The 22502-nt window shown below is 44.6% G+C and overlaps 1 long non-coding RNA gene across 1 annotated transcript; it reads right to left on the bottom strand.

Moving 5' to 3' along the window:
- Nucleotides 1-1160: 1160 nt before the first annotated feature.
- LOC131360671 (uncharacterized) lies at nucleotides 1161-22201 on the bottom strand. Its single transcript, XR_009205898.1, has 4 exons — nucleotides 21284-22201; nucleotides 21019-21151; nucleotides 19779-19846; nucleotides 1161-2777 (listed from the first exon to the last, which is right to left on the bottom strand). It is a non-coding gene; the product is annotated as an uncharacterized LOC131360671 (long non-coding RNA).
- Between the last annotated feature and the right edge of the window lie 301 nt (nucleotides 22202-22502).

Raw genomic sequence — 22502 nt, 5'->3', positions numbered from 1 at the left:
CTACCCTTCCACCTGGTCTCCTGTACACACAGTATATCCGCCATCCATCTCTCCATCATATCAGCTAGCTCTCTACCTTTCCCTGTCATAGTACCAATATTCAGAGTTCCTATTCTCAGTCCTACACTCTTACCTTTCCTCTTCTCTCTCTGTCTACGTACTCTCCTTCCTCCTCTACTTCTTCGACCAACAGTAGCCCAATTTCCACCAGCGCCCTGTAGGTCAATGGCGCCGATGGAGGTCGTTGTTAACCCGGACCTCGACCGATCTGGTATGAAATTCAGAGTACTGAAGATTCACATGATTAAATTCGACATAATGTTTTACGCCGGATGCCCTTCCTGACACAACCCTCTCTATTTATCCGGGCTTGGGACCGGCACAGAAGCCACTGGACTGTGATCCCATGGCTAGATTAGGTAATAATTTTTGTGTAAGCTGTTTTATCTGGAGATGTCATGTGGAAAAAAAATGTTTTTGTGCCTAGATGTCCTAATGTACAGAGATCTGTAACGTCTTCCTGAAATGAGAAGTGCAAACAGGTTGTGGCCAGGGTGCAAGGGATCTGTGATGATGTTACCTGCCCGTTTGTTCACTCTAGAGTTGTACAAGTTCTGAAAGTTGGGCAGGTGTACACGAATGATCCTTTCTGCTGTCCTAACAGTCCGTTGCAGTCTTCTTATATCTGATTTGCTGGCTGACTCAATGCATAAAGTTATAGAAGAGCACAGAACCGACTCAATAATTAATAATTGTATGATACCATCTCAAATTTGATGGATAGAAACTTCTCAAATTAACACCTTACTTGTGAGAAAGTACAGACCACCCTGGAATTACTTCCAATTGTATTTACTATAATAACACAACAGACTGGTAAGTCATTATTATTTCCTTGGTGATAAGTATATTATATTATGCCTACATCAGTTACTAACCTAAGAAAATTTTCAAATGTTGGTATATATTATAGAACTGAAATTAAAAATATTTGGCATGGTTAAGAGGAAATGTAGAACCCAGAAGTGTCAAAACTTGGGTGAGGGGTCCCTCTGCTGAATATTGGATTATTTAATGTTTAAACAAACATTAAATAGACTAATATGTTCTGAATATACTTTATTACAGCAAATTTATTTTAGAACTTAAAAAGCCACTGTAATGAAGGATTAATAGGATGCATGTGCAGAGACAGGATATTTAATAAACCAGGTAATAGAGCAAAAATAAATCCAAGGCTCAGTACATGGTGATAACACACAAATGATACTTCACATTAGAGGGATGGCATCTGTGTGTTTAAATGTCTATACAGCTGGAAGTGTAGAACCCAGAAGTGTCAAAACTTGGGTGAGGGGTCCCTCTGCTGAATATTGGAAACAGTGGTTAATGTTGTTACAGAAGAGAAAGGTGTGGTATGAGGGTGAGATGCAATAACTGGGTGGGAGTTTAAGGTGGTAAGTAACCTGTTGATTTGTTGGAGGACCTTGAAGAGGCCAATGTAGCGGGGTCTCAACTTACGACATGGGAGTTTCAGACATAGATGCTTGTTTGAAAGCCAAAGCATTTGTCCTGGTTGATATGGTGGATGTGGGTGTCTCCTTTGGTTAGCCTGGAGGTGCTGGCGAAAGACAGCTCGTTGGAGGCATATATGAGTGCTATCCCATACCTCTTTGGTGAACCCAATCATCCACCGCCGGTACCTCAGAGAGCTCTCCTAACAATGGGAACAAGGGGGGTTGGTAGCCTAGAATACATGGAAAAGGTGTGAGGAGAGAATAGTAATGGGTACAAGTTTTGCACATACTCAGCCCAGGAATGGAACTCTTCTCTGCTACAATAGGTTCGTAAGTAATGTGCCAACTCCTGGTTTAACCTCTCTACCTGGCCATTCGACTGGGGGTGGTAGCTGGAGGTGACGCTGACATTAATGCCCAAGTGGTGACAGAAAACTCTGCATACGTGGGAGGTGAATTGAACTCCTTGATCAGAGACCATATACTATGGAATGTATAGCTTCAGAATACATGTTCGAACTAGGCTGTGGCAGTCTCCATGGCTGTGGGGAATTTTTTCAATGGGATGAGTAACCCTTGGAAAAGCAATCCACTGCCACCAGGATGGCCATAAACCTATGGTAGGAGGGGAGATCAGTGACGAAGTCTTCTGCCACATGAGTCCAGGGGCATTGGGGTACCGAGAGACCTGCAGGAAGCCACCGAGGGGTACGGACTTGGGTGCAGGTGGCACCCATCGGTAGCCAGGGAAGGTGACCGAAATGTATTGCGGAGTAGTTATGTGGTTCTCTAAACTCAACATTCATGAGAAGAAGGCAGAGGGGAAAAGTTTATTGGACTCTCCATGGCATTAGGAGAGTACAGCCTCTATGCTGCAACAGGAGGCATCTACTTCCACCACAATGGGCATTCTGGGTCAGGGTAATGTAGGATAGGGGCTGTGGTAAAGTGACACTTCAGTTCTTTGAAGGCTTGGGCAGCTGTCTCAGACCATTGTAATTTTTTAGGTTTTCCCTCAAGCAGAGCATTGAGCAGGTCTGCTACAGAACTGTAATTCCTAATAAACTGCCAGTAAAAGTTGGCGAACCCCAGGAACCGCTGTGTTTCCTTAATACTTGAGGGTTCTGGCCATTCTGTGACAGCGCTGACCTTGCTGGAGTCCATCTTCACTCCTTTGTTGCTGATAACGTACCCCAGGAAGGTGATGGAGGATTGATGAAATTTGCATTTCTTGGCACAGAGGTGATGTTGGAGCAATATCTGTAATACATGGGCATCATAGTTTTTAGAGTAAGCAAGAATATCACACAGTGGTTGATGAGGTGCTTAAAAATCTCGTTAACAAATGACTTGAACATGGCAGGTGCATTGGTTAACCCATACGGCATCCCCAGGTACTCGTAATGGTCTCTGATAATAACCAGGGGCGTCGCTAGGGCTAGTCATTCAGGGCTCGAGCCCCAGATGATTTTAATCTAGCCCCGAATGTTTTATCCCAAATTTTGCCACCGGAGTGTAGAGGAATTCATTAAATAATGATTGTTTTAGTTGAGCATTGTTGCTGTTTACTGTACACGATTTTAACTGACTTCTCTCTCCGCGTGCACACACACACACACATACACACAAGGTGTGTTCGACTTGTGTATGACCCCAAAATACCGCAAGATTGTGCGCTCAAATATGCTCTACAACCACTCTAGCAATATTTTAATGTCATACAACTATCGGTCTGCACAGCGCCGCTTTAAGTCAAACACACCTATACACACTCACACACCACGTGACTAAAATACCTTACAACCCTTGAGCGTGACAACAATAAAAAAAACGGTCTGAAAACACAACAATATTATTATTCAGATAATAATTTTGAATGTTAACACAGTGGATAAAAGTCGGCTAACAAATGTATTGTAGCGTCTCCAGGTCGGATCACTTGCTCATGGAGTCAGCTGCATCCTTCTCAAAACTCAATTAACTATTACACAGCTCACAACTGAGCTATCACTACTCATAGTCGTTTCATTATACCTCAACCGACATGCTGTAATTCATGAGAGCCAGGCTCCGGGATATCTGATGGCTCTGGATAATGCCTGACCCCCAACAAGACTGGAGACAAAGGAGGAATTCTACCACCATGAATGTTGGAGTTCTGCAGACCATCAGTACTGATAGCCCAGCCTCACACCCCTGGGACTCACCATCAACTTGTGACCTTACCATACAAATCACCCTGCGCCCAGCAGTTTTACGGCTGTTAAAAGTCAACAAGAATTCCCTAATCTAAACCGAACCAATGCCTTGACTGAGGGATGACCAAAGTTCTGACTGAAGACACACACACACATACACACACATACACACACCCAAAGCATCTGGAAACGCTCACCCTGACCCCCATACGCACATACATAAGGAGAGTTCCTTTATTCAAGTTTCAATAAAACAATAGTAAAACCCTACCTGACCCATACCTAACACACCTATGTATATGTATTCCCCTTTTGCCTTTATATTTTTATTGTTGTATTACCACTCATGACCTGTTGTTCTGTGTTTTACATGAAACAGAACATGTTTTATAAGATAAGAATGTATGTTTTAATTGCCTATACCCAGTTTCCTCTCCTCTCATACTGTCTCTTTCGTGTCTACTATCAAAATGATCCACTTTTACTTTTAGAAGCAATAGTGTAGGCCATGTGGTCATTCAAGTGCATAATATGAGCCTACGATACGTTACAAACTTTATCTATTCCCCGACTTCACCATAAAGTATGCAAATGAGTGCCTGAGCGGAGACAAAGAAACTTTTTCCCTTCACAAGTTCAGGTGTTGGATTGTTCACTCTGAACAACTGGGCACGACCAAGGGATCAATAAAAACCCTAAGCACCCATCTATCGTGGCCCGACTCGACTCCGATCTTTTTTCAGGACAAGACTTTCACTTTCTTCTGAGACTTTGCCGGCAGCTTCACTCAAAGAACTTTGTTTGCACCACCGAAACCTTTTTCGTTCCAGCAGAATCTCTTGCTTACTCCGAGGACTTAGAATCTCCAAACCTCCTTGATCCACTACATCAGGACTCTTATCAACAAACCAATGCAAGTAAAAGTTACTAATTATTTTAGATCCACATTTCTAAGCTGAAGCCCCTTTATTAAGGCGAATCCTAATTACCTTGACGATTCTCACATGGGTGTAACCAAAACTCGATTTGAAACTTGCCATATTTGTTCTCTTCTCTACTTCCTTATCTCTTTCTCTCTCTCTCCATATTCTCTCTCTATAGGCCTTATTCTGTCTTTTATGTTACGTGTGTCGTAGTTAGTATGTGTTGTGTGTTCCTGTTTTATTAAATGCATTTTATTCACGAGTGATTGTCTCTGTGCTTTGCTCACAATTTCGGGGTCCCTGAACATTGCTCTTGCTACCTGCTAAATTATAGCTAGAACTTTATAAAGTAGTTATTCTTTCGTGGCCAGGAAGATAACTTTCCCTGGAATTAATACATAATTATACTGTCTGTTCGGTGGACGAACAAATCAAATAATTGTGTTATTGATTCTCCGACAGTTTGTTCTAAAACCCCCCATTTGAATATTTACAATTAATTATAACCAGTTATAATTACACTTAAATATTTAAATTTTGAGCTAAATTTGCTACATATTATGGTGGAGAATGCGGGCATGTTCAAACTCTGTTCTGTGAGTACACTCAGGGTTAATTTACTGGTGTTTTTTTTTTTGTTTTTTTTTTTTGTTTATTATTATTATTACGTGCATGCTTAGAGCAGCCTGAGTAGCTGATAAGAAAAAAAAAAGAAAGACAGAATTTAAACTGCAGTCCATAATATTAAAATCGCCCAGTAAAGACAAAGAAGTCTCTTTACTGTCCATTTTAATATTATCAGAATCGGCTGTTGGAACGAAGAAATCGTCCTTCAGCTCGACAGAGATTTATGAGAGCAACGCTCCTTTGATTTTACAGGCCTTGTTTGAAAATACTGCTAGACTGAAGTTATTGTAAAGTCCAATTTCATTCAGCTAGATGGACTCACTCCCTTAGGTTTAAACCATTAGGCTAGCTACCTAATGCGTACCTAATAAGTTTTAATCGCAAATGCTTTGCAGATTATTGTTGCGAATGATATGTAAATGGGAGTTTGAAATCTTGATCAAGTAAATTAAACTGGTTTAACAGTGATTTGTAATTTGGCTGGTGAAAAGAATCCCGCCCATTCCACTTAGTATAACCACAGGGAAGAACCCTGCGTCGTATTGAGCTCTTTTAGTATATTTAGTGGTTGTTGTCTGTGTGCAGGAAAAGAAAAAAAAAGAGAAATATATGAATCCTGCCACACCCCATTTGTGCTTTCGCGACACAAACGTGTCCAGTCTCGAATCACATAATTTGTGACCGAGAGTAACCCATCACATGTGAATTTAACTTAAAGCGCAATACCTTCGAGTAACGCTAGAGGCGGTATAAGTACCTTACGCTTCACCACCTGCTCCTACTGACCCTTAACCTCAGTGTGTACGGACTCACTAACTCCAACTGGTGGACCTCTTCCGCTAGGTCGTCTTTCCTTTCTACCTCCTTGCCTTGTAGCTTACTTAATTTTTTTTTTTTTTTTGACTTCTCCAGTCATTCTCTGATTAACTTATCTTATCATTATTGGTATTTTGAGTTAATTTATAGTTAATTCTTATTCTAGATTTGACTATTATTATCTTTGACCCATTTTGTTATTTTCTCCCCTTTTCTTCGTTTCAAGCTTGGGTTTTATACTTTATTATCATCATTATTATTATTATTATTTTATTTATTTTTTTTATTATTAATTTTTTAAAATTTAAAATTTTATTTTTATTTTATTCATTTTTAATTCAGTTACTTATTTACTTTTATTTGATTTGATTTTTTTTTATTTTATTTTATTTTTGTTTTTGTTTTTTTTTCTTATTTAGTTAGTTTTTCCCTTTGTTTCGTTTTCCTCCTCCTCTCAAGTTCCCTCACACTAGTTTGAATTTAATTTAAAACGAGTTTTGAACCTGAATTCAAAGTAAGTGTATGGAACTTGGGTGTGTGAGAATCATCTAAGGAAACAATCTAAGGAAACCAAAGTATTTAGGCGATCACGCCATCAACCTGACCTACACTGTCAGGTCTGACCTAGTTTCCACATTCGATCTTAATCGTTAGGGCTAACTGTGCCCATTATCAGATATATATATATATATATATATATATATATATATATATATATATATATATATATATATAGATAGATATATATTAGCTGAGTAGTACCATCACTAGTACGGCAAGGAATTGCATTGGTCCTCGCACCGTTTTTAGAGGCCTGGCTGAACACCATGACCTGTACCCTCCTACCTGAGGCTGCGAGAGACATACAACACCTGAGCCCTGAGCAGCTGGATGACAACTTAAGTGTCCTGATGGCCTGCGATCCCACGCACGACTACATCCACAAGGAGCTGGCCAAAATTCTCAGGTCTCTGGCACACAACCTCTTCCTCCAGGCAAAAGGGGGTGAAACAAGCATATCCCGCCTGGAACAAGAATCAGCAGCACTAAAGATCCAGGCTGGGGAGGCTCGGAGGAATCTGGAAATTGCTCACGGTCAATTTGACCAGCTGATTACCGAAATGGAGCACCGACATCAGATGGCAGGTGAACAAGATCCAGAGCTGCAGGAGGAAGTAGCGAAACTACAGACAGCTCTGGGCAGCTCCAGGCGAACACAGCACAGCGCAAGCAACAGAAAAAGGACATGATAGAGGAGCTCAGCGAGGAACCCCAGCGAGCCAAGGGCCTTTTAAAAAGAGCAGAGGCTGAACTGAGAGAAAGAGACGCCAAGGCTATGGCCTATGAGGGCCATTTGCAAAGTGCCCGGGCCGAAGTCAATGCCCTGTCAAAACAAAGAGACTATTTGAAGGACGAAATTGACAAAGTGCACAGGGAACTTAAACATGCATATACACTATATTGCCAAAAGTATTCGCTCACCCATCCAAATAATCAGAATCAGGTGTTCCAATCACTTCCATGGCCACAGGTGTATAAAATCAAGCACCTAGGCATGCAGACTGTTTTTACAAACATTTGTGAAAGAATGGGTCGCTCTCAGGAGCTCAGTGAATTCCAGCGTGGAACTGTGATAGGATGCCACCTGTGCAACAAATCCAGTCGTGAAATTTCCTCGCTCCTAAATATTCCACAGTCAACTGTCAGCTGTATTATAAGAACGTGGAAGTGTTTGGGAACGACAGCAACTCAGCCACGAAGTGGTAGGCCACGTAAACTGACGGAGCGGGGTCAGCGGATGCTGAGGCGCATAGTGCGAAGAGGTCGCCAACTTTCTGCAGAGTCAATCGCTACAGACCTCCAAACTTCATGTGGCCTTCAGATGAGCTCAAGAACAGTGCGCAGAGAGCTTCATGGAATGGGTTTCCATGGCCGAGCAGCTGCATCCAAGCCATACATCACCAAGTGCAATGCAAAGAGTCGGATGCAGTGGTGTAAAGCACACCGCCACTGGACTCTAGAGCAGTGGAGACACGTTCTCTGGAGTGACGAATTGCGCTTCTCCATCTGGCAATCTGATGGACGTGTCTGGGTTTGGTGGTTGCCAGGAGAACGGTACTTTTTCTGACTGCATTGTGCCAAGTGTAAAGTTTGGTGGAGGGGGGATTATGGTGTTGGGTTGTTTTTCAGGAGCTGGGCTTGGCCCCTTAGTTCCAGTGAAAGGAACTCTTAATGCTTCAGCTTCATACCAAGACATTTTGGACAATTCCATGCTCCCAACTTTGTGGGAATAGTTTGGAGCTGGCCCCTTCCTCTTCCAACATGACTGTGCACCATAAAGGTCCATAAAGACATGGATGACAGAGTCTGGTGTGGATGAACTTGACTGGCCTGCACAGAGTCCTGACCTCAACCCGATAGAACACCTTTGGGATGAATTAGAGCGGAGACTGAGAGCCAGGCCTTCTCGTCCAACATCAGTGTGTGACCTCACAAATGCGCTTCTGGAAGAATGGTCAAAAATTCCCATAAACACACTCCTAAACCTTGTGGACAGCCTTCCCAGAAGAGTTGAAGCTGTTATAGCTGCAACGGGTGGACCGACGTTATATTGAACCCTATGGATTAGGAATGGGATGTCACTTAAGTTCATATGCGAGTCAAGACAGGTGAGCGAATACTTTTGGCAATATAATGTAAGTTGCAAGGTGACTCCGAAAGGGAAATACACCCCATAGAATTTCCCTCAACCTCAAAGGATTTCCACCCTCCGGGCCAAGAATTCCCTGTCCAAAAGGGGGGCGGGGTTCCCCTACTCAAGACCTCACCTGCTAGCATCATCGAACCCCCAACAACAGTGGGAGTCTGTTATGTATTAAATTAAGACACAGGAATAGCCATGCTTGTCTGTCAACAGTGGCAAAACTTTAATGAGTCCACACTGCGCAAGCGCATAATAAAAAGCCAGGATGAGAGGATTTAGTAACAGAACGTTCTATGCACATTTTATTATGGATATGTGAGCAATACACTACATCACCCCCGTGTTAAGATGGGAAAAAAACCCTTCCACAACATCCACCCCAAATAAATGTCAATGTCAAATAAACATTACTGTACTACAGAACAACAGTAATCCCAGGGCCTCAAAAAGAACAGCAAAATAACTCAGTAGAACCCAAACTATGTTCCACTTCCTTACTATAGTTCTTCCCTCTAATAGAGCTGAACAGGGAGAGCATAAATTCTCAGTCTGTATATACATGGGTAAGCCTATACATTTAACAACAGTATTACCGTCTTAAGGCATGTACCGCTGCGGCGGTCTACACTCTCTGGTCGAGCGCCTTAAGGGCAAAGGTGCTGGTTGAAGGAAGTCAGGTGTCTGCCTAGCAGTATCTGCAGCGTTCTGGGAACTACTACAGTCATTGTTATTTCCCTGATCAGCCTGTGATGTGGTTTCCTCAGTCACAGTTTCAGGGATGCTTCGGGCTCACAGCTGGTTTCCATGGCACCTGTGTAGTACGCCAGAGTCCCGCTCTCTGACTTCATATGACACCGGCCCAGTCTGTTTCACCACCAGTCCAGGGATCCATTTATCTCCTCCTCCCCCTGTGTTACGTAGATAAACAGCATCATCCACCATAAAAGACCGATCCGCAGCCCCGCAGTCATGGAGGTCTTTTTGTTGATACTGCCTTCGGCGCACCAACACTGTCGTGTACGGCTTAAGGAAATCCAGCCGTGTTCTGACATGTCTATGAAGAAACAAATCCACTGGAGACTGACCGGTGGTACAATTGGGTGTAGTCCAGTATTGCAGCAGGAACAGTGAGATCTTGTCCTCCACATTGAGGGTGGTTCCGGCCAACTTTTTCAAACCTGCCTTAAAGGTCTGGACATATCTCTCGGCCAGGCCATTGGTTGCAGGGTGTCCAGGAGCACTATTGGTGTGCAGAATACCGTTATTCTTAACAAAGGTTCGGAACTCCTCAGAAGTGAAAGTAGTAGCATTATCAGTCACGATTTGCTCTGGTAACCCGTAAGAGGCAAACAGCCTCCTCAGCCTTGTGATGGCCGCCTGAGAAGTTATTTGTGACATGCAAAACATCTCCAACCATTTTGAATAAGCGTCCACCACAATCATGAACATTTTGTTCAGGAACGGTCCAGCAAAATCGATATGTATTCTTTTCCAGGATGCACCAGGGAACTCCCATGGGTGTAATGGGACCTGCTGAGGCATTTTGCTCTCCAGTTGGCACATTTCACACTCCTTACAATTCTGCTCTACCTCAGAGTCAAGGTTTGGCCACCATACATATTTACAAGCTAAGGCTTTAGTTTTAACTCTGCCTTGGTGACCTGAATGAATTTCCTTTAACACTGCTCTCTGCAGTTTTGGGGGTATAACAACTCTAGTTCCCCATAGAATGCAGCCTTGCTCTGTGGACAACTCATGCCTTTTTGTGAAAAAGGCCCTCAAAGGTCCCTCTACTTGAGACGGCCAACCTTCCATAATGTATTTGTAAATTCGTGAAAGTTCACTATTGGTATGTGTCTCCCTAGCCACTTGTGCTGCATTAAGTGGTGCTTCCATTAGATGCTCTGCCAGCAGGGACTAAACTTGAGCAGAGCTCTTTGCCGTACCAATGTCTTGAGTGTTGGGTAAGGGGCAATGAGACAAACCATCAGCATTATTGTGGTCCTCAGACTTGCAATAGACTATATGGTAGTCACACGCTGATAGTATCAGTGCCCAACGCTGAATGAGTGCAGCTGCCAGTGCAGGTAAACTCTTAAAATGTCTCTTAAAATGTCTTCCCCACAAGTACTGGTGAAATTTCTTTACCCCATATATCAGTCCAAGGGCTTCCTTTTCAATTTGAGAGTATTGTCTTTCTGTCGGAGAAAGGGTCTGGGAGGCATAAGCAATTGGTCGCTCCTCTCCATTTGGCATGGTGTGCTGGATAACTGCTCCAATGAAGCATCACATGCTAAAGTGAGCGGCAGACTTGAGTCAAAGTGGGCCAATACTTTGTCACTGGTGAGCAGTTCCTTACACTGAACAAAAGCAGCCTGTTTGTCAGCAGACCACTTCCAAGCTGTTTGTCCTCTGAGTAGACAGTACAGCGGTGCTAAGACTGTGCTTAGCCGTGGTATGAATTTTCCATAATAATTAACAAGTCCCAAAAAAGCCTGAAGCTCCTTCACGTTGGTGGGTGCAGGACCCTCTTGAATCGCTCTCACCTTGTTCTTTGAAGGGTGAATGCCGTGCTCATCCAGCATATGTCCTAAAAACTCAAGTTGAGTTTTTCCAAATTCACACTTGGCCCGCTTAACTCGTAGGCCATTTTGCTGGAGGCAAAGAAGAACCTTTTGTAGGTTGAGGAGATGCTCAGTCTCTGAGCATCCCATAATGAGCAGGTCATCCAGGAAAACTACCACAGGGAGGTCTTTCATTAGATTTTCCATAATCCACTGGAATATGGAAGGTGCGGTACAGATTCCAAAGGGAAGTCTGTTGTACACAAACAACCCCTTGTGGGTGTTGATGGTGGTGTATTTCTTAGAGGTTTCATCCAGTAACACCTGTTAGTAAGCTGCTGCCAAGTCTATCTTAGAAAAGACTTTGCCTCCACTAAGGGTTGCTAAGAGCTCTTCCACCCGAGGCAAGGGATAAGAATCTGTCTCAACTGCCTGATTAACTGACACCTTGTAATCCCCACATAAGCGAAGTGATGCATCCCTTTTTATCACCCGCACTATGGGTGCAGCCCACTCGCTGTGCTTAACTGGAGATATTATATCGGCTTCTTCTAGCCGCTGGAGCTCTTTCTCAACTCATTCTTTCATTGCAAATGGCAGGGGTCTGTGCTTACAAAATTTAGGGGTGGTGTCAGGCTTCACTATGATGGAGGCCTTAATGTCTTTAAGGGTTCCCAACTCCTCCCTGAACACCTCAGAATACTTCTCTAATACTTCATTAAGCAACCCACCCTTACTTTCCTTCAAGTATTTAATCTGTTGCCAGTTCAGCTTAAGCTTCTGTAACCAATTCCTGCCACACAGTGTAGCACCATTTCCTTTAATCACCAAAAGTGGCAATTTTTTAGTTTGACCCTCAAAAGACACCTTAGCTGTGATTTGCCCTAACACAGGAATGCGACTCCCATTGTAAGCTTTGAGCTTAACTGTAGCTCCCTCTAGCGGCAGATGAGAGAATTTCTGCCGGTATATTGCCTGTGATATCACACTTCTGGCAGCACCTGTATCTATTTCCATTACTAAGTCAGCATTCTCAACAATAAATGTTGCTTTATACCAGTCAACATCCTCACTGGTGACAGTCAAAATAGCAAACATCTCTAACTCAGTGTCCTCTTCTGCTTCCACATATTTAGTGTCTCTCTTTTGTTGACATTTGCTGTGAGACATTTTTACATTTCCAGTTTGTTTCTTAGCATAGCAAGCTTTTTTAATGTGTCCCGTTTTACCACAATTATAGCATTTAGTCTCTTTAAAATAACATTCACTTGCCTGGTGATTTTTTCCCTTGCACCTGTAGCAGGTCTTTGTTACGTGCTGCTTCACTTTGTGGACACTTGCCGATCCAACACTGTCGTTCTCCGCTCCTCTCAGCTGACGTGCATCCCTGTCGGCTGTTTCCATGTTGAGAGCAATCTCAAAAGCCTTTGCGAAAGTGAAGTCATTTTCCAACAGTAATCTCCTCTGGCAAGCTTCGTTTCTTACTCCACTTATGAACCAATCTCATAGTGATGAGTCCAAGTTTGCGCCAAACTCACAGTTAGCCACGCATTGCTTCAGTTCAGTTACATACTGTGCTACTGACTGGCCTTGCTTCTGATTGTAGCGATTAAATCGAAACGTTTCCGCCACCAATAACGGCTTCAGCTCTAAATGTCCTTTGAGAATAGCCACAATCTCCTCAAAGGTTTTATCCTTTGGCTTTAACGGCTGGACTAAATTCCTCAAGAGTCCATAGGTGGCTGCCCCCATTACACTTAGTAATGTGGCTACTTGTTTTCCTGCTGCTATGTCATTAGCTTCAAAGAATTGTTCCAGTCCTTCAATGTATGCCGACCACTGTTCATTCTCTGGCTTAAACTCATCAATTCTTCCAAACAAGGCCATCGTATTCCTTAATACGTAAACCGAGTTGTCTCTCCCCCTCCTTAATTTATCCTTGTCGCCAGCACTGTTATGTATTAAATTAAGACACAGGAATAGCCATGCTTGTCTGTCAACAGTGGCAAAACTTTTAATGAGTCCACACTGCGCAAGCGCATAATAAAAAGCCAGGATGAGAGGATTTAGTAACAGAACGTTCTATGCACATTGTATTACGGATATGTGAGCAATACACTACAAAGTCCTTTCAAGGAACCCCGTATCCCAGGCACAGGGTAGCCCCAAGGGAACTGGACAAACTGGCTAGGAATATTCCCACTTTCACGCCGAACCCCATGGGAGACCACGACGTGCACGTCTACCTGCAGAACATTGACTTTCATTTGCAAACTTTGACCAATGTGACTACACGAGACAAGCTTTACCTTCTGAGGATCACCTCCAGCCGGGAGGTGCGGAGTTTCCTAGACTGGCAGCCAGAAACGGTCACCGCAAACTACCAGCAACTTCGACAAGCTTAAATTAAAGAATTTTCTGAACCAGAGTCAGAACACGGACTGTTTGCAGCCATGGACTTAAAACAGGGCAAACTAGAAACCCCACAGGCCTACTACAACAAGCTCTGACAGGCCTACTTTGGGGCACGAAATGAGCCAGGAATGGAAGAGGATTTCAATTTCAAGACTTTGTTTCACCATAACAGATACCATATTAGCACTGTGGGCAGACAACTCCGCTATGAGCCTCACGCTATTCAACACACTCAAAGAGCACACAATGGACATTCCTTTTGCTAACAAGCGTACGCGTTTCCTTTTGGCTCCCGGCCTGTCCCCCATGATGACAGCCAAGGGCATTTGTGCCCTGAACTTGAAATGGAATAATAGATGCCTGTTCCATTACTTCCTGATCCTTCCAGACCTGCCGCACGATGTCTACATTGGAGCAGACATTTTAATTCGCCTCAGGGCCCATGTGGATATGATCAACGAGGTGGTGTGAGCCCCAATGACCCTAAAGCCCCTCACTGCCCCTACACACCTCGACAATCTCCTGTCGGGACAAACCATCCCCAAGGCCTGCACTCTGATCAGTGAACAAGAGACTGTGGTACCGGCTTACACCAAAGGTGTCGCTGTTTGACTCAACCTCAAAAGGGGTCAAGAACTTAATCACACACTAGGGTTCTTTCAATCCTCACCCGAGAGTGAGGCACTAGGTCTCACCCTGGAAGCCACGCCCCTTATCGAAGTGACATCTTGGGCAGTTTACCTCCTGTTTAACAACTGCACAGCAATGGACATCAGGGTGCCTAAAGCACACCGGCTGGGCTGGCTAGTGAGTTACAGCTTCCATGACTTTGAACTCAATCTACCAATAATTGGATCTATCCCAGTCTCAATGTTCCCAGGCAGAAGCATGGATCACACCGTGTTGACAGCACCTTTCAAGATCATCACCCTTGTCTCAGTTGTGCCAGTCGTCCAGGAGCAGGGGTGCAGAACCGAACTAACAGAGAATCACCACTTTTCCGTATATACAGTCTCTAGCAATCTCTCATGTGAGACTGACAATATTACCACACCACTAACAGTCCCTGGAACAGAGGAATCAATGACGGAAGATCCATGCCCAGGATTCGAAACCCAGGTCCAGCAAATTCTGAAAGATGCCGATGCTATCCAGGATGACGGAGACCGTCAAAAACTCCGTCAAATTCTATACAAATACAAAGCATCATTTGCAAAGGACTCTTTAGATCGTCACACTATGCTGAGATAGCACACAATCAACATCACAATAGATAGACATCACAATATTGCATCAACCCACAACATCAAAGACCTACTCATTTGCACAGACTCCAATTATGCCAGACTCAGCTTCACATGCCACCTCACAAGCTGGAAGCAAAATGGCTTTAAGACTGCAAACAACAAATCAGTTAAACACCAACACTTGTTCCAGGCATGTGATGACATCACGAATAAACACAATATGGTTATCTACTGGAAGAAGGTGAAAGGCCACTCCAAGCAACCAACAACCAAACGGATGCCCTTGCCAAAGCAGACGCCTTACAAGGTGAAGTGTGGTCCCCACCAACCCAACCACCAAACCTTACCATCACTGCCATAACCCGCAACAGGCGAACTCAGTCAACCGACTCACAGCCACTTACACTGGCTCCACAAATCTCCACAAATGACAACTCCGACATGCAGACATCTGACTCTTCCATACTGACTATCCTTCACCACCTCTCTGACCCCTTCAACCACCCTATCACAGCTGCTCAGCTGGCTGCCGATCCAGCCCTCAGAAGGCTACATGAGGTCAAGCCCATGCTGCGCGTGATGGATGGGATCCTGTGGTATGTCCCTGATGACCACCCTGTGCCAAGGCTGGTAGTGCCACAGTGCCAAAGGGGGGTCATGTTAATGTACGCCCATGACGCACCATGTGCTGGACACCACGGCACAAAAGCCACTTATGAGACACTAAAGCAAGTGGCATACTGGCCTGGTATGCAGCAAGATGTGGCAGACTATGTCAAGGGATGCCTCGTTTGCTGTCAATTCCAGCCAGCGAACCCAAACCACAGAGCCCCACTGCAATGCAGAGGAGTTACCTTTCCATGGTCAGACCTCCAAATAGACTGGGTGGGACCCCTACCCAGGTCAGTGAGGGGCAACAAGTACTTCCTCACAGCTGTGTGCCAGTTCACTAAGTGGGTAGAGTGCCTCCCTGCACCCAACGATACAGCCCAAACCACAGCTTACCTCCTGATGAACCACATTTTCTCCAGGTTCGGACTACCTCTGAGAATCAATTCAAACAGAGGCACCCATTTCACTGCCGAAGTCATGCGGGAAATTTGGAAACTACTGGGGATACAAACACACCTGCACATCAGTCATCACCCTCCTCAGGTCAAGTGGAACAAACCAATCGGACTGTAGTCAGCATGCTAAGGAAATATGTGTCTGCTAACCAAAAAAACTGGGATGTGAAATTGCCTCTGGTGCTCATGGCCATCAGAGGCACACCCAATGAGTCATCCAGGGTGTCTCCGTTTGAACTAATGACTGGATGGCAAATGACCCTGCCACTGCACCTGCTATACCAGCCAGGGGACTCTAACCTGGTAACAACCTACACCACCCATCAGTACCTCGACAACCTGCACCTGCATCTGAGATCCACATTTGCTTTTGCCCAACAACACCTCCAAAAGAGTGCGGAAGGCCAGAAAGCATATTACGACCAGAAAGCATCACATAATGAGCTGAACCTGGGTGACAAGGTCTGGTACTACAGTTTCACACAGCCACCTCAGACAACCTCTCGGCTTACCAAATCAAGCTGAGCCAGGGAAATAAAGAACCCCTCCTCAAGTGGGTCCACCGCAATCAGATAAAGAGACATGGGGCCACTGACAACCAAAGACCAGTGGGGGCCTGCATAGTAGCTTCACAAACAAAAAAAGAGAACTGGCATGACCAGCCAAGAATCTCCCCAACTGACCTGCTGCTTTTCTTCCTCTCTGTACCAGGATGCTGCTATGGATCTCCCTGCTGTGCCTCCAATCAACCTGAAGACAGACGCAACTAGATATCACCTCGCCGGGTCCGGCGTCAGGCATTGTACTAAGGGACCAACCTGGACTTCTGATCACCAACTGCAGGACTCACACCCAGAAAGTGTTTGTTCAACTTGACCCCCGAAATGTCTACAGAACACACCATCCCCAGGCTTCTGCACACTACAGTTGGGCAGACGCCTGGTGGACTGAAGATGCCCTTAGTCATGCCAAAGCCGATATCAAACACATGCTCACTCAGTTACAGAAAATGACTGTCACCCAAGTGGAACTAAATGGACAAAACAGGCGTAGTAAACAGTTCCTGGGGGCTTTGCTTGGAGCCACTGCTGCGGTAGGCACCCTTTTCAACCTGGGAATGACCAGCATCAACACAGTGAGCCTAGCTACCCTGAGGCAACACGTGAAGGAGATCCAAACCAAGATTCCCCTGTTAAGGGAACAACTTACACTGCAAGGAAAAACCCTGCAGACTGTAGGCAAGTCACTCAGGGGCACCTTGGTGGTTCTCAACATGCACAGTGTCCTGCTAAACCAAACTGCCATTGACAGTTTAGCCATGGGTAGAATTCCCCCATACCTGGTACCCCTAAGCCTTGTACAAGCCACGTTGTCCTCTGCCACCACTCGTCCAGCTGACTCGCTTCAAGCTCACCTCGCCTACTTGCCGGGAGGGTCCATCCTGCTCCATGTCGACCCGGATCAGAAGGAAATAGCTTTCCTCTTGAACCTTCCAATCATTTAATCCCACAACATCTATCGGCTCAAGGACATTGTCAATGTCGGGTTTTGGAAAGGCAACACTCAGATCAAGATACACACCCCAGAGGTGGTAGCCTACCATGACAGTAATCCACAGCTATATCTGGCTCCAAACCTGCGCATGTGTACCCTGACCAAAGACATTCACTATCTCTGCCCCAGCAAGCCATTCCTCCGAGACAACACTGAAGGGATCTGCGGTTTGCAACCCATGCAGAGGGAGACCTCTTGCCCTGCCGAAGCCAAACCTCGCAGCCAAGACACGGACACACACGCCGAGATTGTGGGAAATCAGTGGCTGGTCAACGCTCCCATCCACACTGCCACATTGACCTATGACAACTTGCCTGACCAGAACATGTGGATCCAGGTGCCCAAGGGCGCCTTCCTCCACCTCAGGGACGTTGCTTTGTTCCATCTCCCCAGTGAAGATCAGTTTCCCTGTTGTCCAATCCTGGACTGCTGCTGACACAGCACTGTGCCTCGCCACTGCCATGGGGTACGCACTGACCCTGGGTCTTACTCTGATCTTATTCAAGAGAGTCAATGGTGTTCAAGTGTCCATGGACAAGTGCACAGCTGCTCTTCCTCGGAATTTTAGGCGGTACCAGCGAAAACATGAGACACCGTCGGAGACAATGCTGAGCCTCACTGAGATCTCACCTGCTGTCCAACCATCCTGATCCACCTGCCCTCTAACCCTCATGAGCCACCTGCTAGCCGACCTTTCCGACAACTATTGGCCGAAGATGTCCCCTACAGGTTACTCCTCGTCCAAAGGGGGGGACTGTAGCATCTCCAGGTCAGATCACTTGCTCATGGAGTCAGCTGCATCCTTCTCAAAACACAATTAACTCATTAACTAATTATCACTACTTATAGTCGTTTCATTATACCTCAGCCGACATGCTGTAACTCATGAGAGCCAAGCTCCGGGATGTCTGATGGCTCTGGATAACTCCTGACCCCCAACAAGACTGGATACAAAGGAGGAATTCTACCACCATGAATGTTGGAGTTCTGCAGACCATCAGTACTGATAGCCCAGCCTCACACCCCTGGGACTCACCATCAACTTGTGACCTTACCATACAAATCACCCTGCGCCCAGCAGTTTTACGGCCATTAAAAGTCAACAAGAATTCCCTAATCTAAACCGAATTGATGCCTTGACCGGGGGATGACTGAAGACACACACACATACACATACACATACACATACACACACACACACACACACACATACACATACACACACCCAAAGCATCTGGCAACGCTCACCCTGACCCCCACATGCACACACATAAGGAGAGTTCCTTTATTCAAGTTTCAATAAAACAATAGTAAAACCCTACCTGACCCATACCTAACACACCTATGTATATGTATTCCCCTTTTGCCTTTATATTTTTATTGTTGTATTACCACTCATGACCTGTTGTTCTGTGTTTTACATGAAACAGAACATGTTTTATAAGATAAGAATGTATGTTTTAATTGCCTATACCCAGTTTCCTCTCCTCTCATACTGTCTCTTTCATGTCTACTATCAAAATGATCCGATTTTACTTTTAGAAGCAATAGTGTAGGCCATGTGGTCATTCAAGTGCATAATATGAGCCTACGATACGTTAATACAAACTTTATCTATTCCCCGACTTCACCATAAAGTATGCAAATGAGTGCCCGAGCGGAGACATAGGCCATGATGATCTAGAGTGCATCTCTGACATTGATTGGTCCAAATTTGGGAAGCCTGGTATCGCTGAGAAAGCCTGCCAGACTGACATCATCGACACAGCTGCTCATTCTCTAAAGCCCTTGCAGACTACATGCAAGGCCCGCAACCGAGCTACATGTCATGTTAAACCCTATATTGTTCTTAAAATCAAACGATCTAATGAATAAACTTTACCTGAGAACTCAATCATGCTGTCCCCTGGTTATTCCACACAACATCAAATACACGCTCCATACATATATACTTCAACTACAAAATTATCTCCCACAACATATAGGAATATTATTCCATACCCAAGACGTACAAAAGCCACAAATTAAATAAACCTAAAGATAGATCTAAATAAAATATAAACTGTGAAAGCACTAAGACCTTACAGTCTGAACGTCATGACTTTCTGTTATTTAACTAATGCAGTATTTAAGTTCAAATACATACATGGCTTAGGCGAAGAATGGGCCAGAACAGACTTCATCATTCAGCTGTTCTGTCAGTTGTCTGTCAGGCTGTAAAAAGAAAAAAAGGAACAAAGAATAATACATACAGTACTGTCAGCATCAATAAGGAATGAAATAAGAGGTCCAAGTATAATATAGATTATTGTAAAGTAATATTGAAAAAAGATGGGACTGAATGAAATTTTCTAAAGTTGCATAATATTTGTGTTATTTTGTATTTATTATTAAACAATATTGCATAACAATGCCCTTGCAAAACATGTTATTCTTGCTAAAACTCTTTCCCTAATTAGCCCCTGATGTTTTGGGCTCAGCCGCTGATGTTTTCAAATCCTAGAACCACCCCTGCTGGTAACAAAGGCAGTTTTCCACTCATCTCCCTCCCACACTCCGCAAGTCCAGTTTCATGAATATTTTAGCATCTCTGAGCTGTTCTAGGGCAGATGGGTAGGAGATAGGGGGTAAGGATGACCAACAGTTATTGCGTTGAGCCCCCAGTAGTCTATGCATGGCCTCAGGCCCCTGTAATTTTTCCCCACAAAGAACAATCCTGAGGCTGCTGGCAATGTGGAGGGCCAAATGGTGGACAATGCTTCTTCCATGTATTGCTCAATAGTGTCTCAGGTGAGGACAATGGGTAAATGCGCCCCCTTGTGTTACTCAGCAGAATGATGGTACAATCCTAAGGGTGGTGTGGAGGTAGCTGGGCGGCACATTTCTTGCAAAAAATCTCCCACAGATCATGGTATTTCTGTGGTATACTTGCAGGGGGGTACATGTCTGGATGTGCTCTGATAAGGCATGGTGAGCATGTGAGTGAAACAATGATACTGACAGTGAGGGGACCATTGCGTGAATTCTCTCTCAGTCCACGAGATGTAAGGATTGTGGGTCTGGAACCAGGGAAACCCTAGGATGATCTGGTTAGCGGGTGATGAAGTGACAAACAGTGTAAGCTCTACCATATGAAAAAGGCCGATCTGTAGCATTATGGGTGCTGTCTGATTAATAACAATCTCCAATAGGTTGGTTTTTCACTGCTGTGACCTTTAGTGGGAACCTGCAACAAGTAGTGGGAAGTTGTGGTTCCTGAACAAGTTGGTGATGTGTGATGTTGATAGCTGATCTGGAGTCAACTAGGGCTGTGACATTAAAGCAACAATTACCATGGATAATCTGAACTGGCAATTGAAAGCTTAGAAAGAAAGGGGGAGGCTCACCTGAGCACGTCGCATGGTGGTCTTCTCGGAGCAGATGGCACAATGATGACCGGATTCACCGCAGTAGTAGCACAACTGCAGGCGGCATTGGCGTTCTTCAACTGAGATGTTACAGCCACTTTGTGCTGCCAGTCTAAAAAATTTAGTGACATAAACTGCAGCCGTTTAATGGTCCTGGCAAAGTTGCAGCAATTGGACACAGATGTCACATCCATTCAAAGACATCCCAAAATAGCTGAGTAATATGAAAATAACACAATCATACCTGAGGGTCACTGTCCCATACCACCATAGCCCACTCCAGCTCTCATCCAGTAATTAAAGTAAGGAGAAAAGTGCACTTGGTGGAGTCCTCACTGTAAGTGTCTGGCTGGTACACAAAATAGACTTCACATTGTCTTATGAATCCCTTACACCTGTCGGCAGAGCCATCAATCTTGTCGGTAGTGCTATGTGCATGGATTCACTATGCGAACCTGTAGTATTAGCGAGGACTTGTAGGGGCTGTTTGTTGGTGGTCTGGAGGGCCGCGTCCTGCTCGTGGTAAGCCTCAACAGCTTGTCCGTGTTGCGCTAACAGCTGAGGTACGTCTGCTGGACCCATCGCAGGCGAAGTATCCTGTAATAAAGGATTAATGGGATGCATGTGCAGAGAAAGGATATTTAATAAACCAGGTAACAGAGCAAAAATGGCAGGCAGGGGAAAAACAAAAGCAGTCAGCAAAGCAAACAATCCAGGAGGGCAAATCCAAAAATAACATAAATCCACAGACTGAAACAGGTCAAGAACAAAAGGCAAAAAAGATAAATCCAAGGCTCGGTACACACAAATAATACTTTGTATTAGAGTGGTGGCGTCTGCTTGTTTAAATGTCTATACAACCAGAAGTGTATATTAAGTGTATATATGGATATTTGGGGAAACAGCAGTTAATATTGTAACAGCCACCCTCATTATTCCACTCTCATCTAACTTTTTTCAATTATTTTGTACTAGGAAATCTGCCACAGCCATCTGCACCCTTAAACTGTGGACCCCCTCGAATTTAAATGGCTGAAGTGCCAGATCCTTCATGCAGTGGAGTCACTGGGTATGGTCCGAACAAAGAGTGGCATCCCTTTTCATCAGATTGTATCAGAGAATATGGACTGGGACAACACAGACCCCAGCTGCTTGTCCGATGGGTTGGTCTGTAAAACACAAAGGGGAGAGAAGTCAGGGGAACATAGAACTGGCCCACCACAGAGTGCAGCTTATACCTTCGTGAAAGCCTGGCAGTTTCTTTTTGGTCTCGGTCAGGCCGCAGGCTGAGGTCTTATCAATTTGGGGACCTTACTGTGGCCCTGATCTTAGGACAGCCCTGCATGTGCTCCTGCCAATCATTACTGTAAATAATGATGTTGTCTAAATAGGAAGGTTCAAATGCAGTGTGCAGGTGGAGGATTCTGTCCATGAGTTGCTGGAATGTTGCTGGGGTTGTGAAC

Source organism: Hemibagrus wyckioides, linkage group LG10, assembly GCF_019097595.1.
Source record: "Hemibagrus wyckioides isolate EC202008001 linkage group LG10, SWU_Hwy_1.0, whole genome shotgun sequence".
In the NCBI taxonomy this organism is placed as follows: Eukaryota; Metazoa; Chordata; class Actinopteri; order Siluriformes; family Bagridae; genus Hemibagrus; species Hemibagrus wyckioides.
This window is presented reverse-complemented; position numbering and strand designations above follow the sequence as displayed.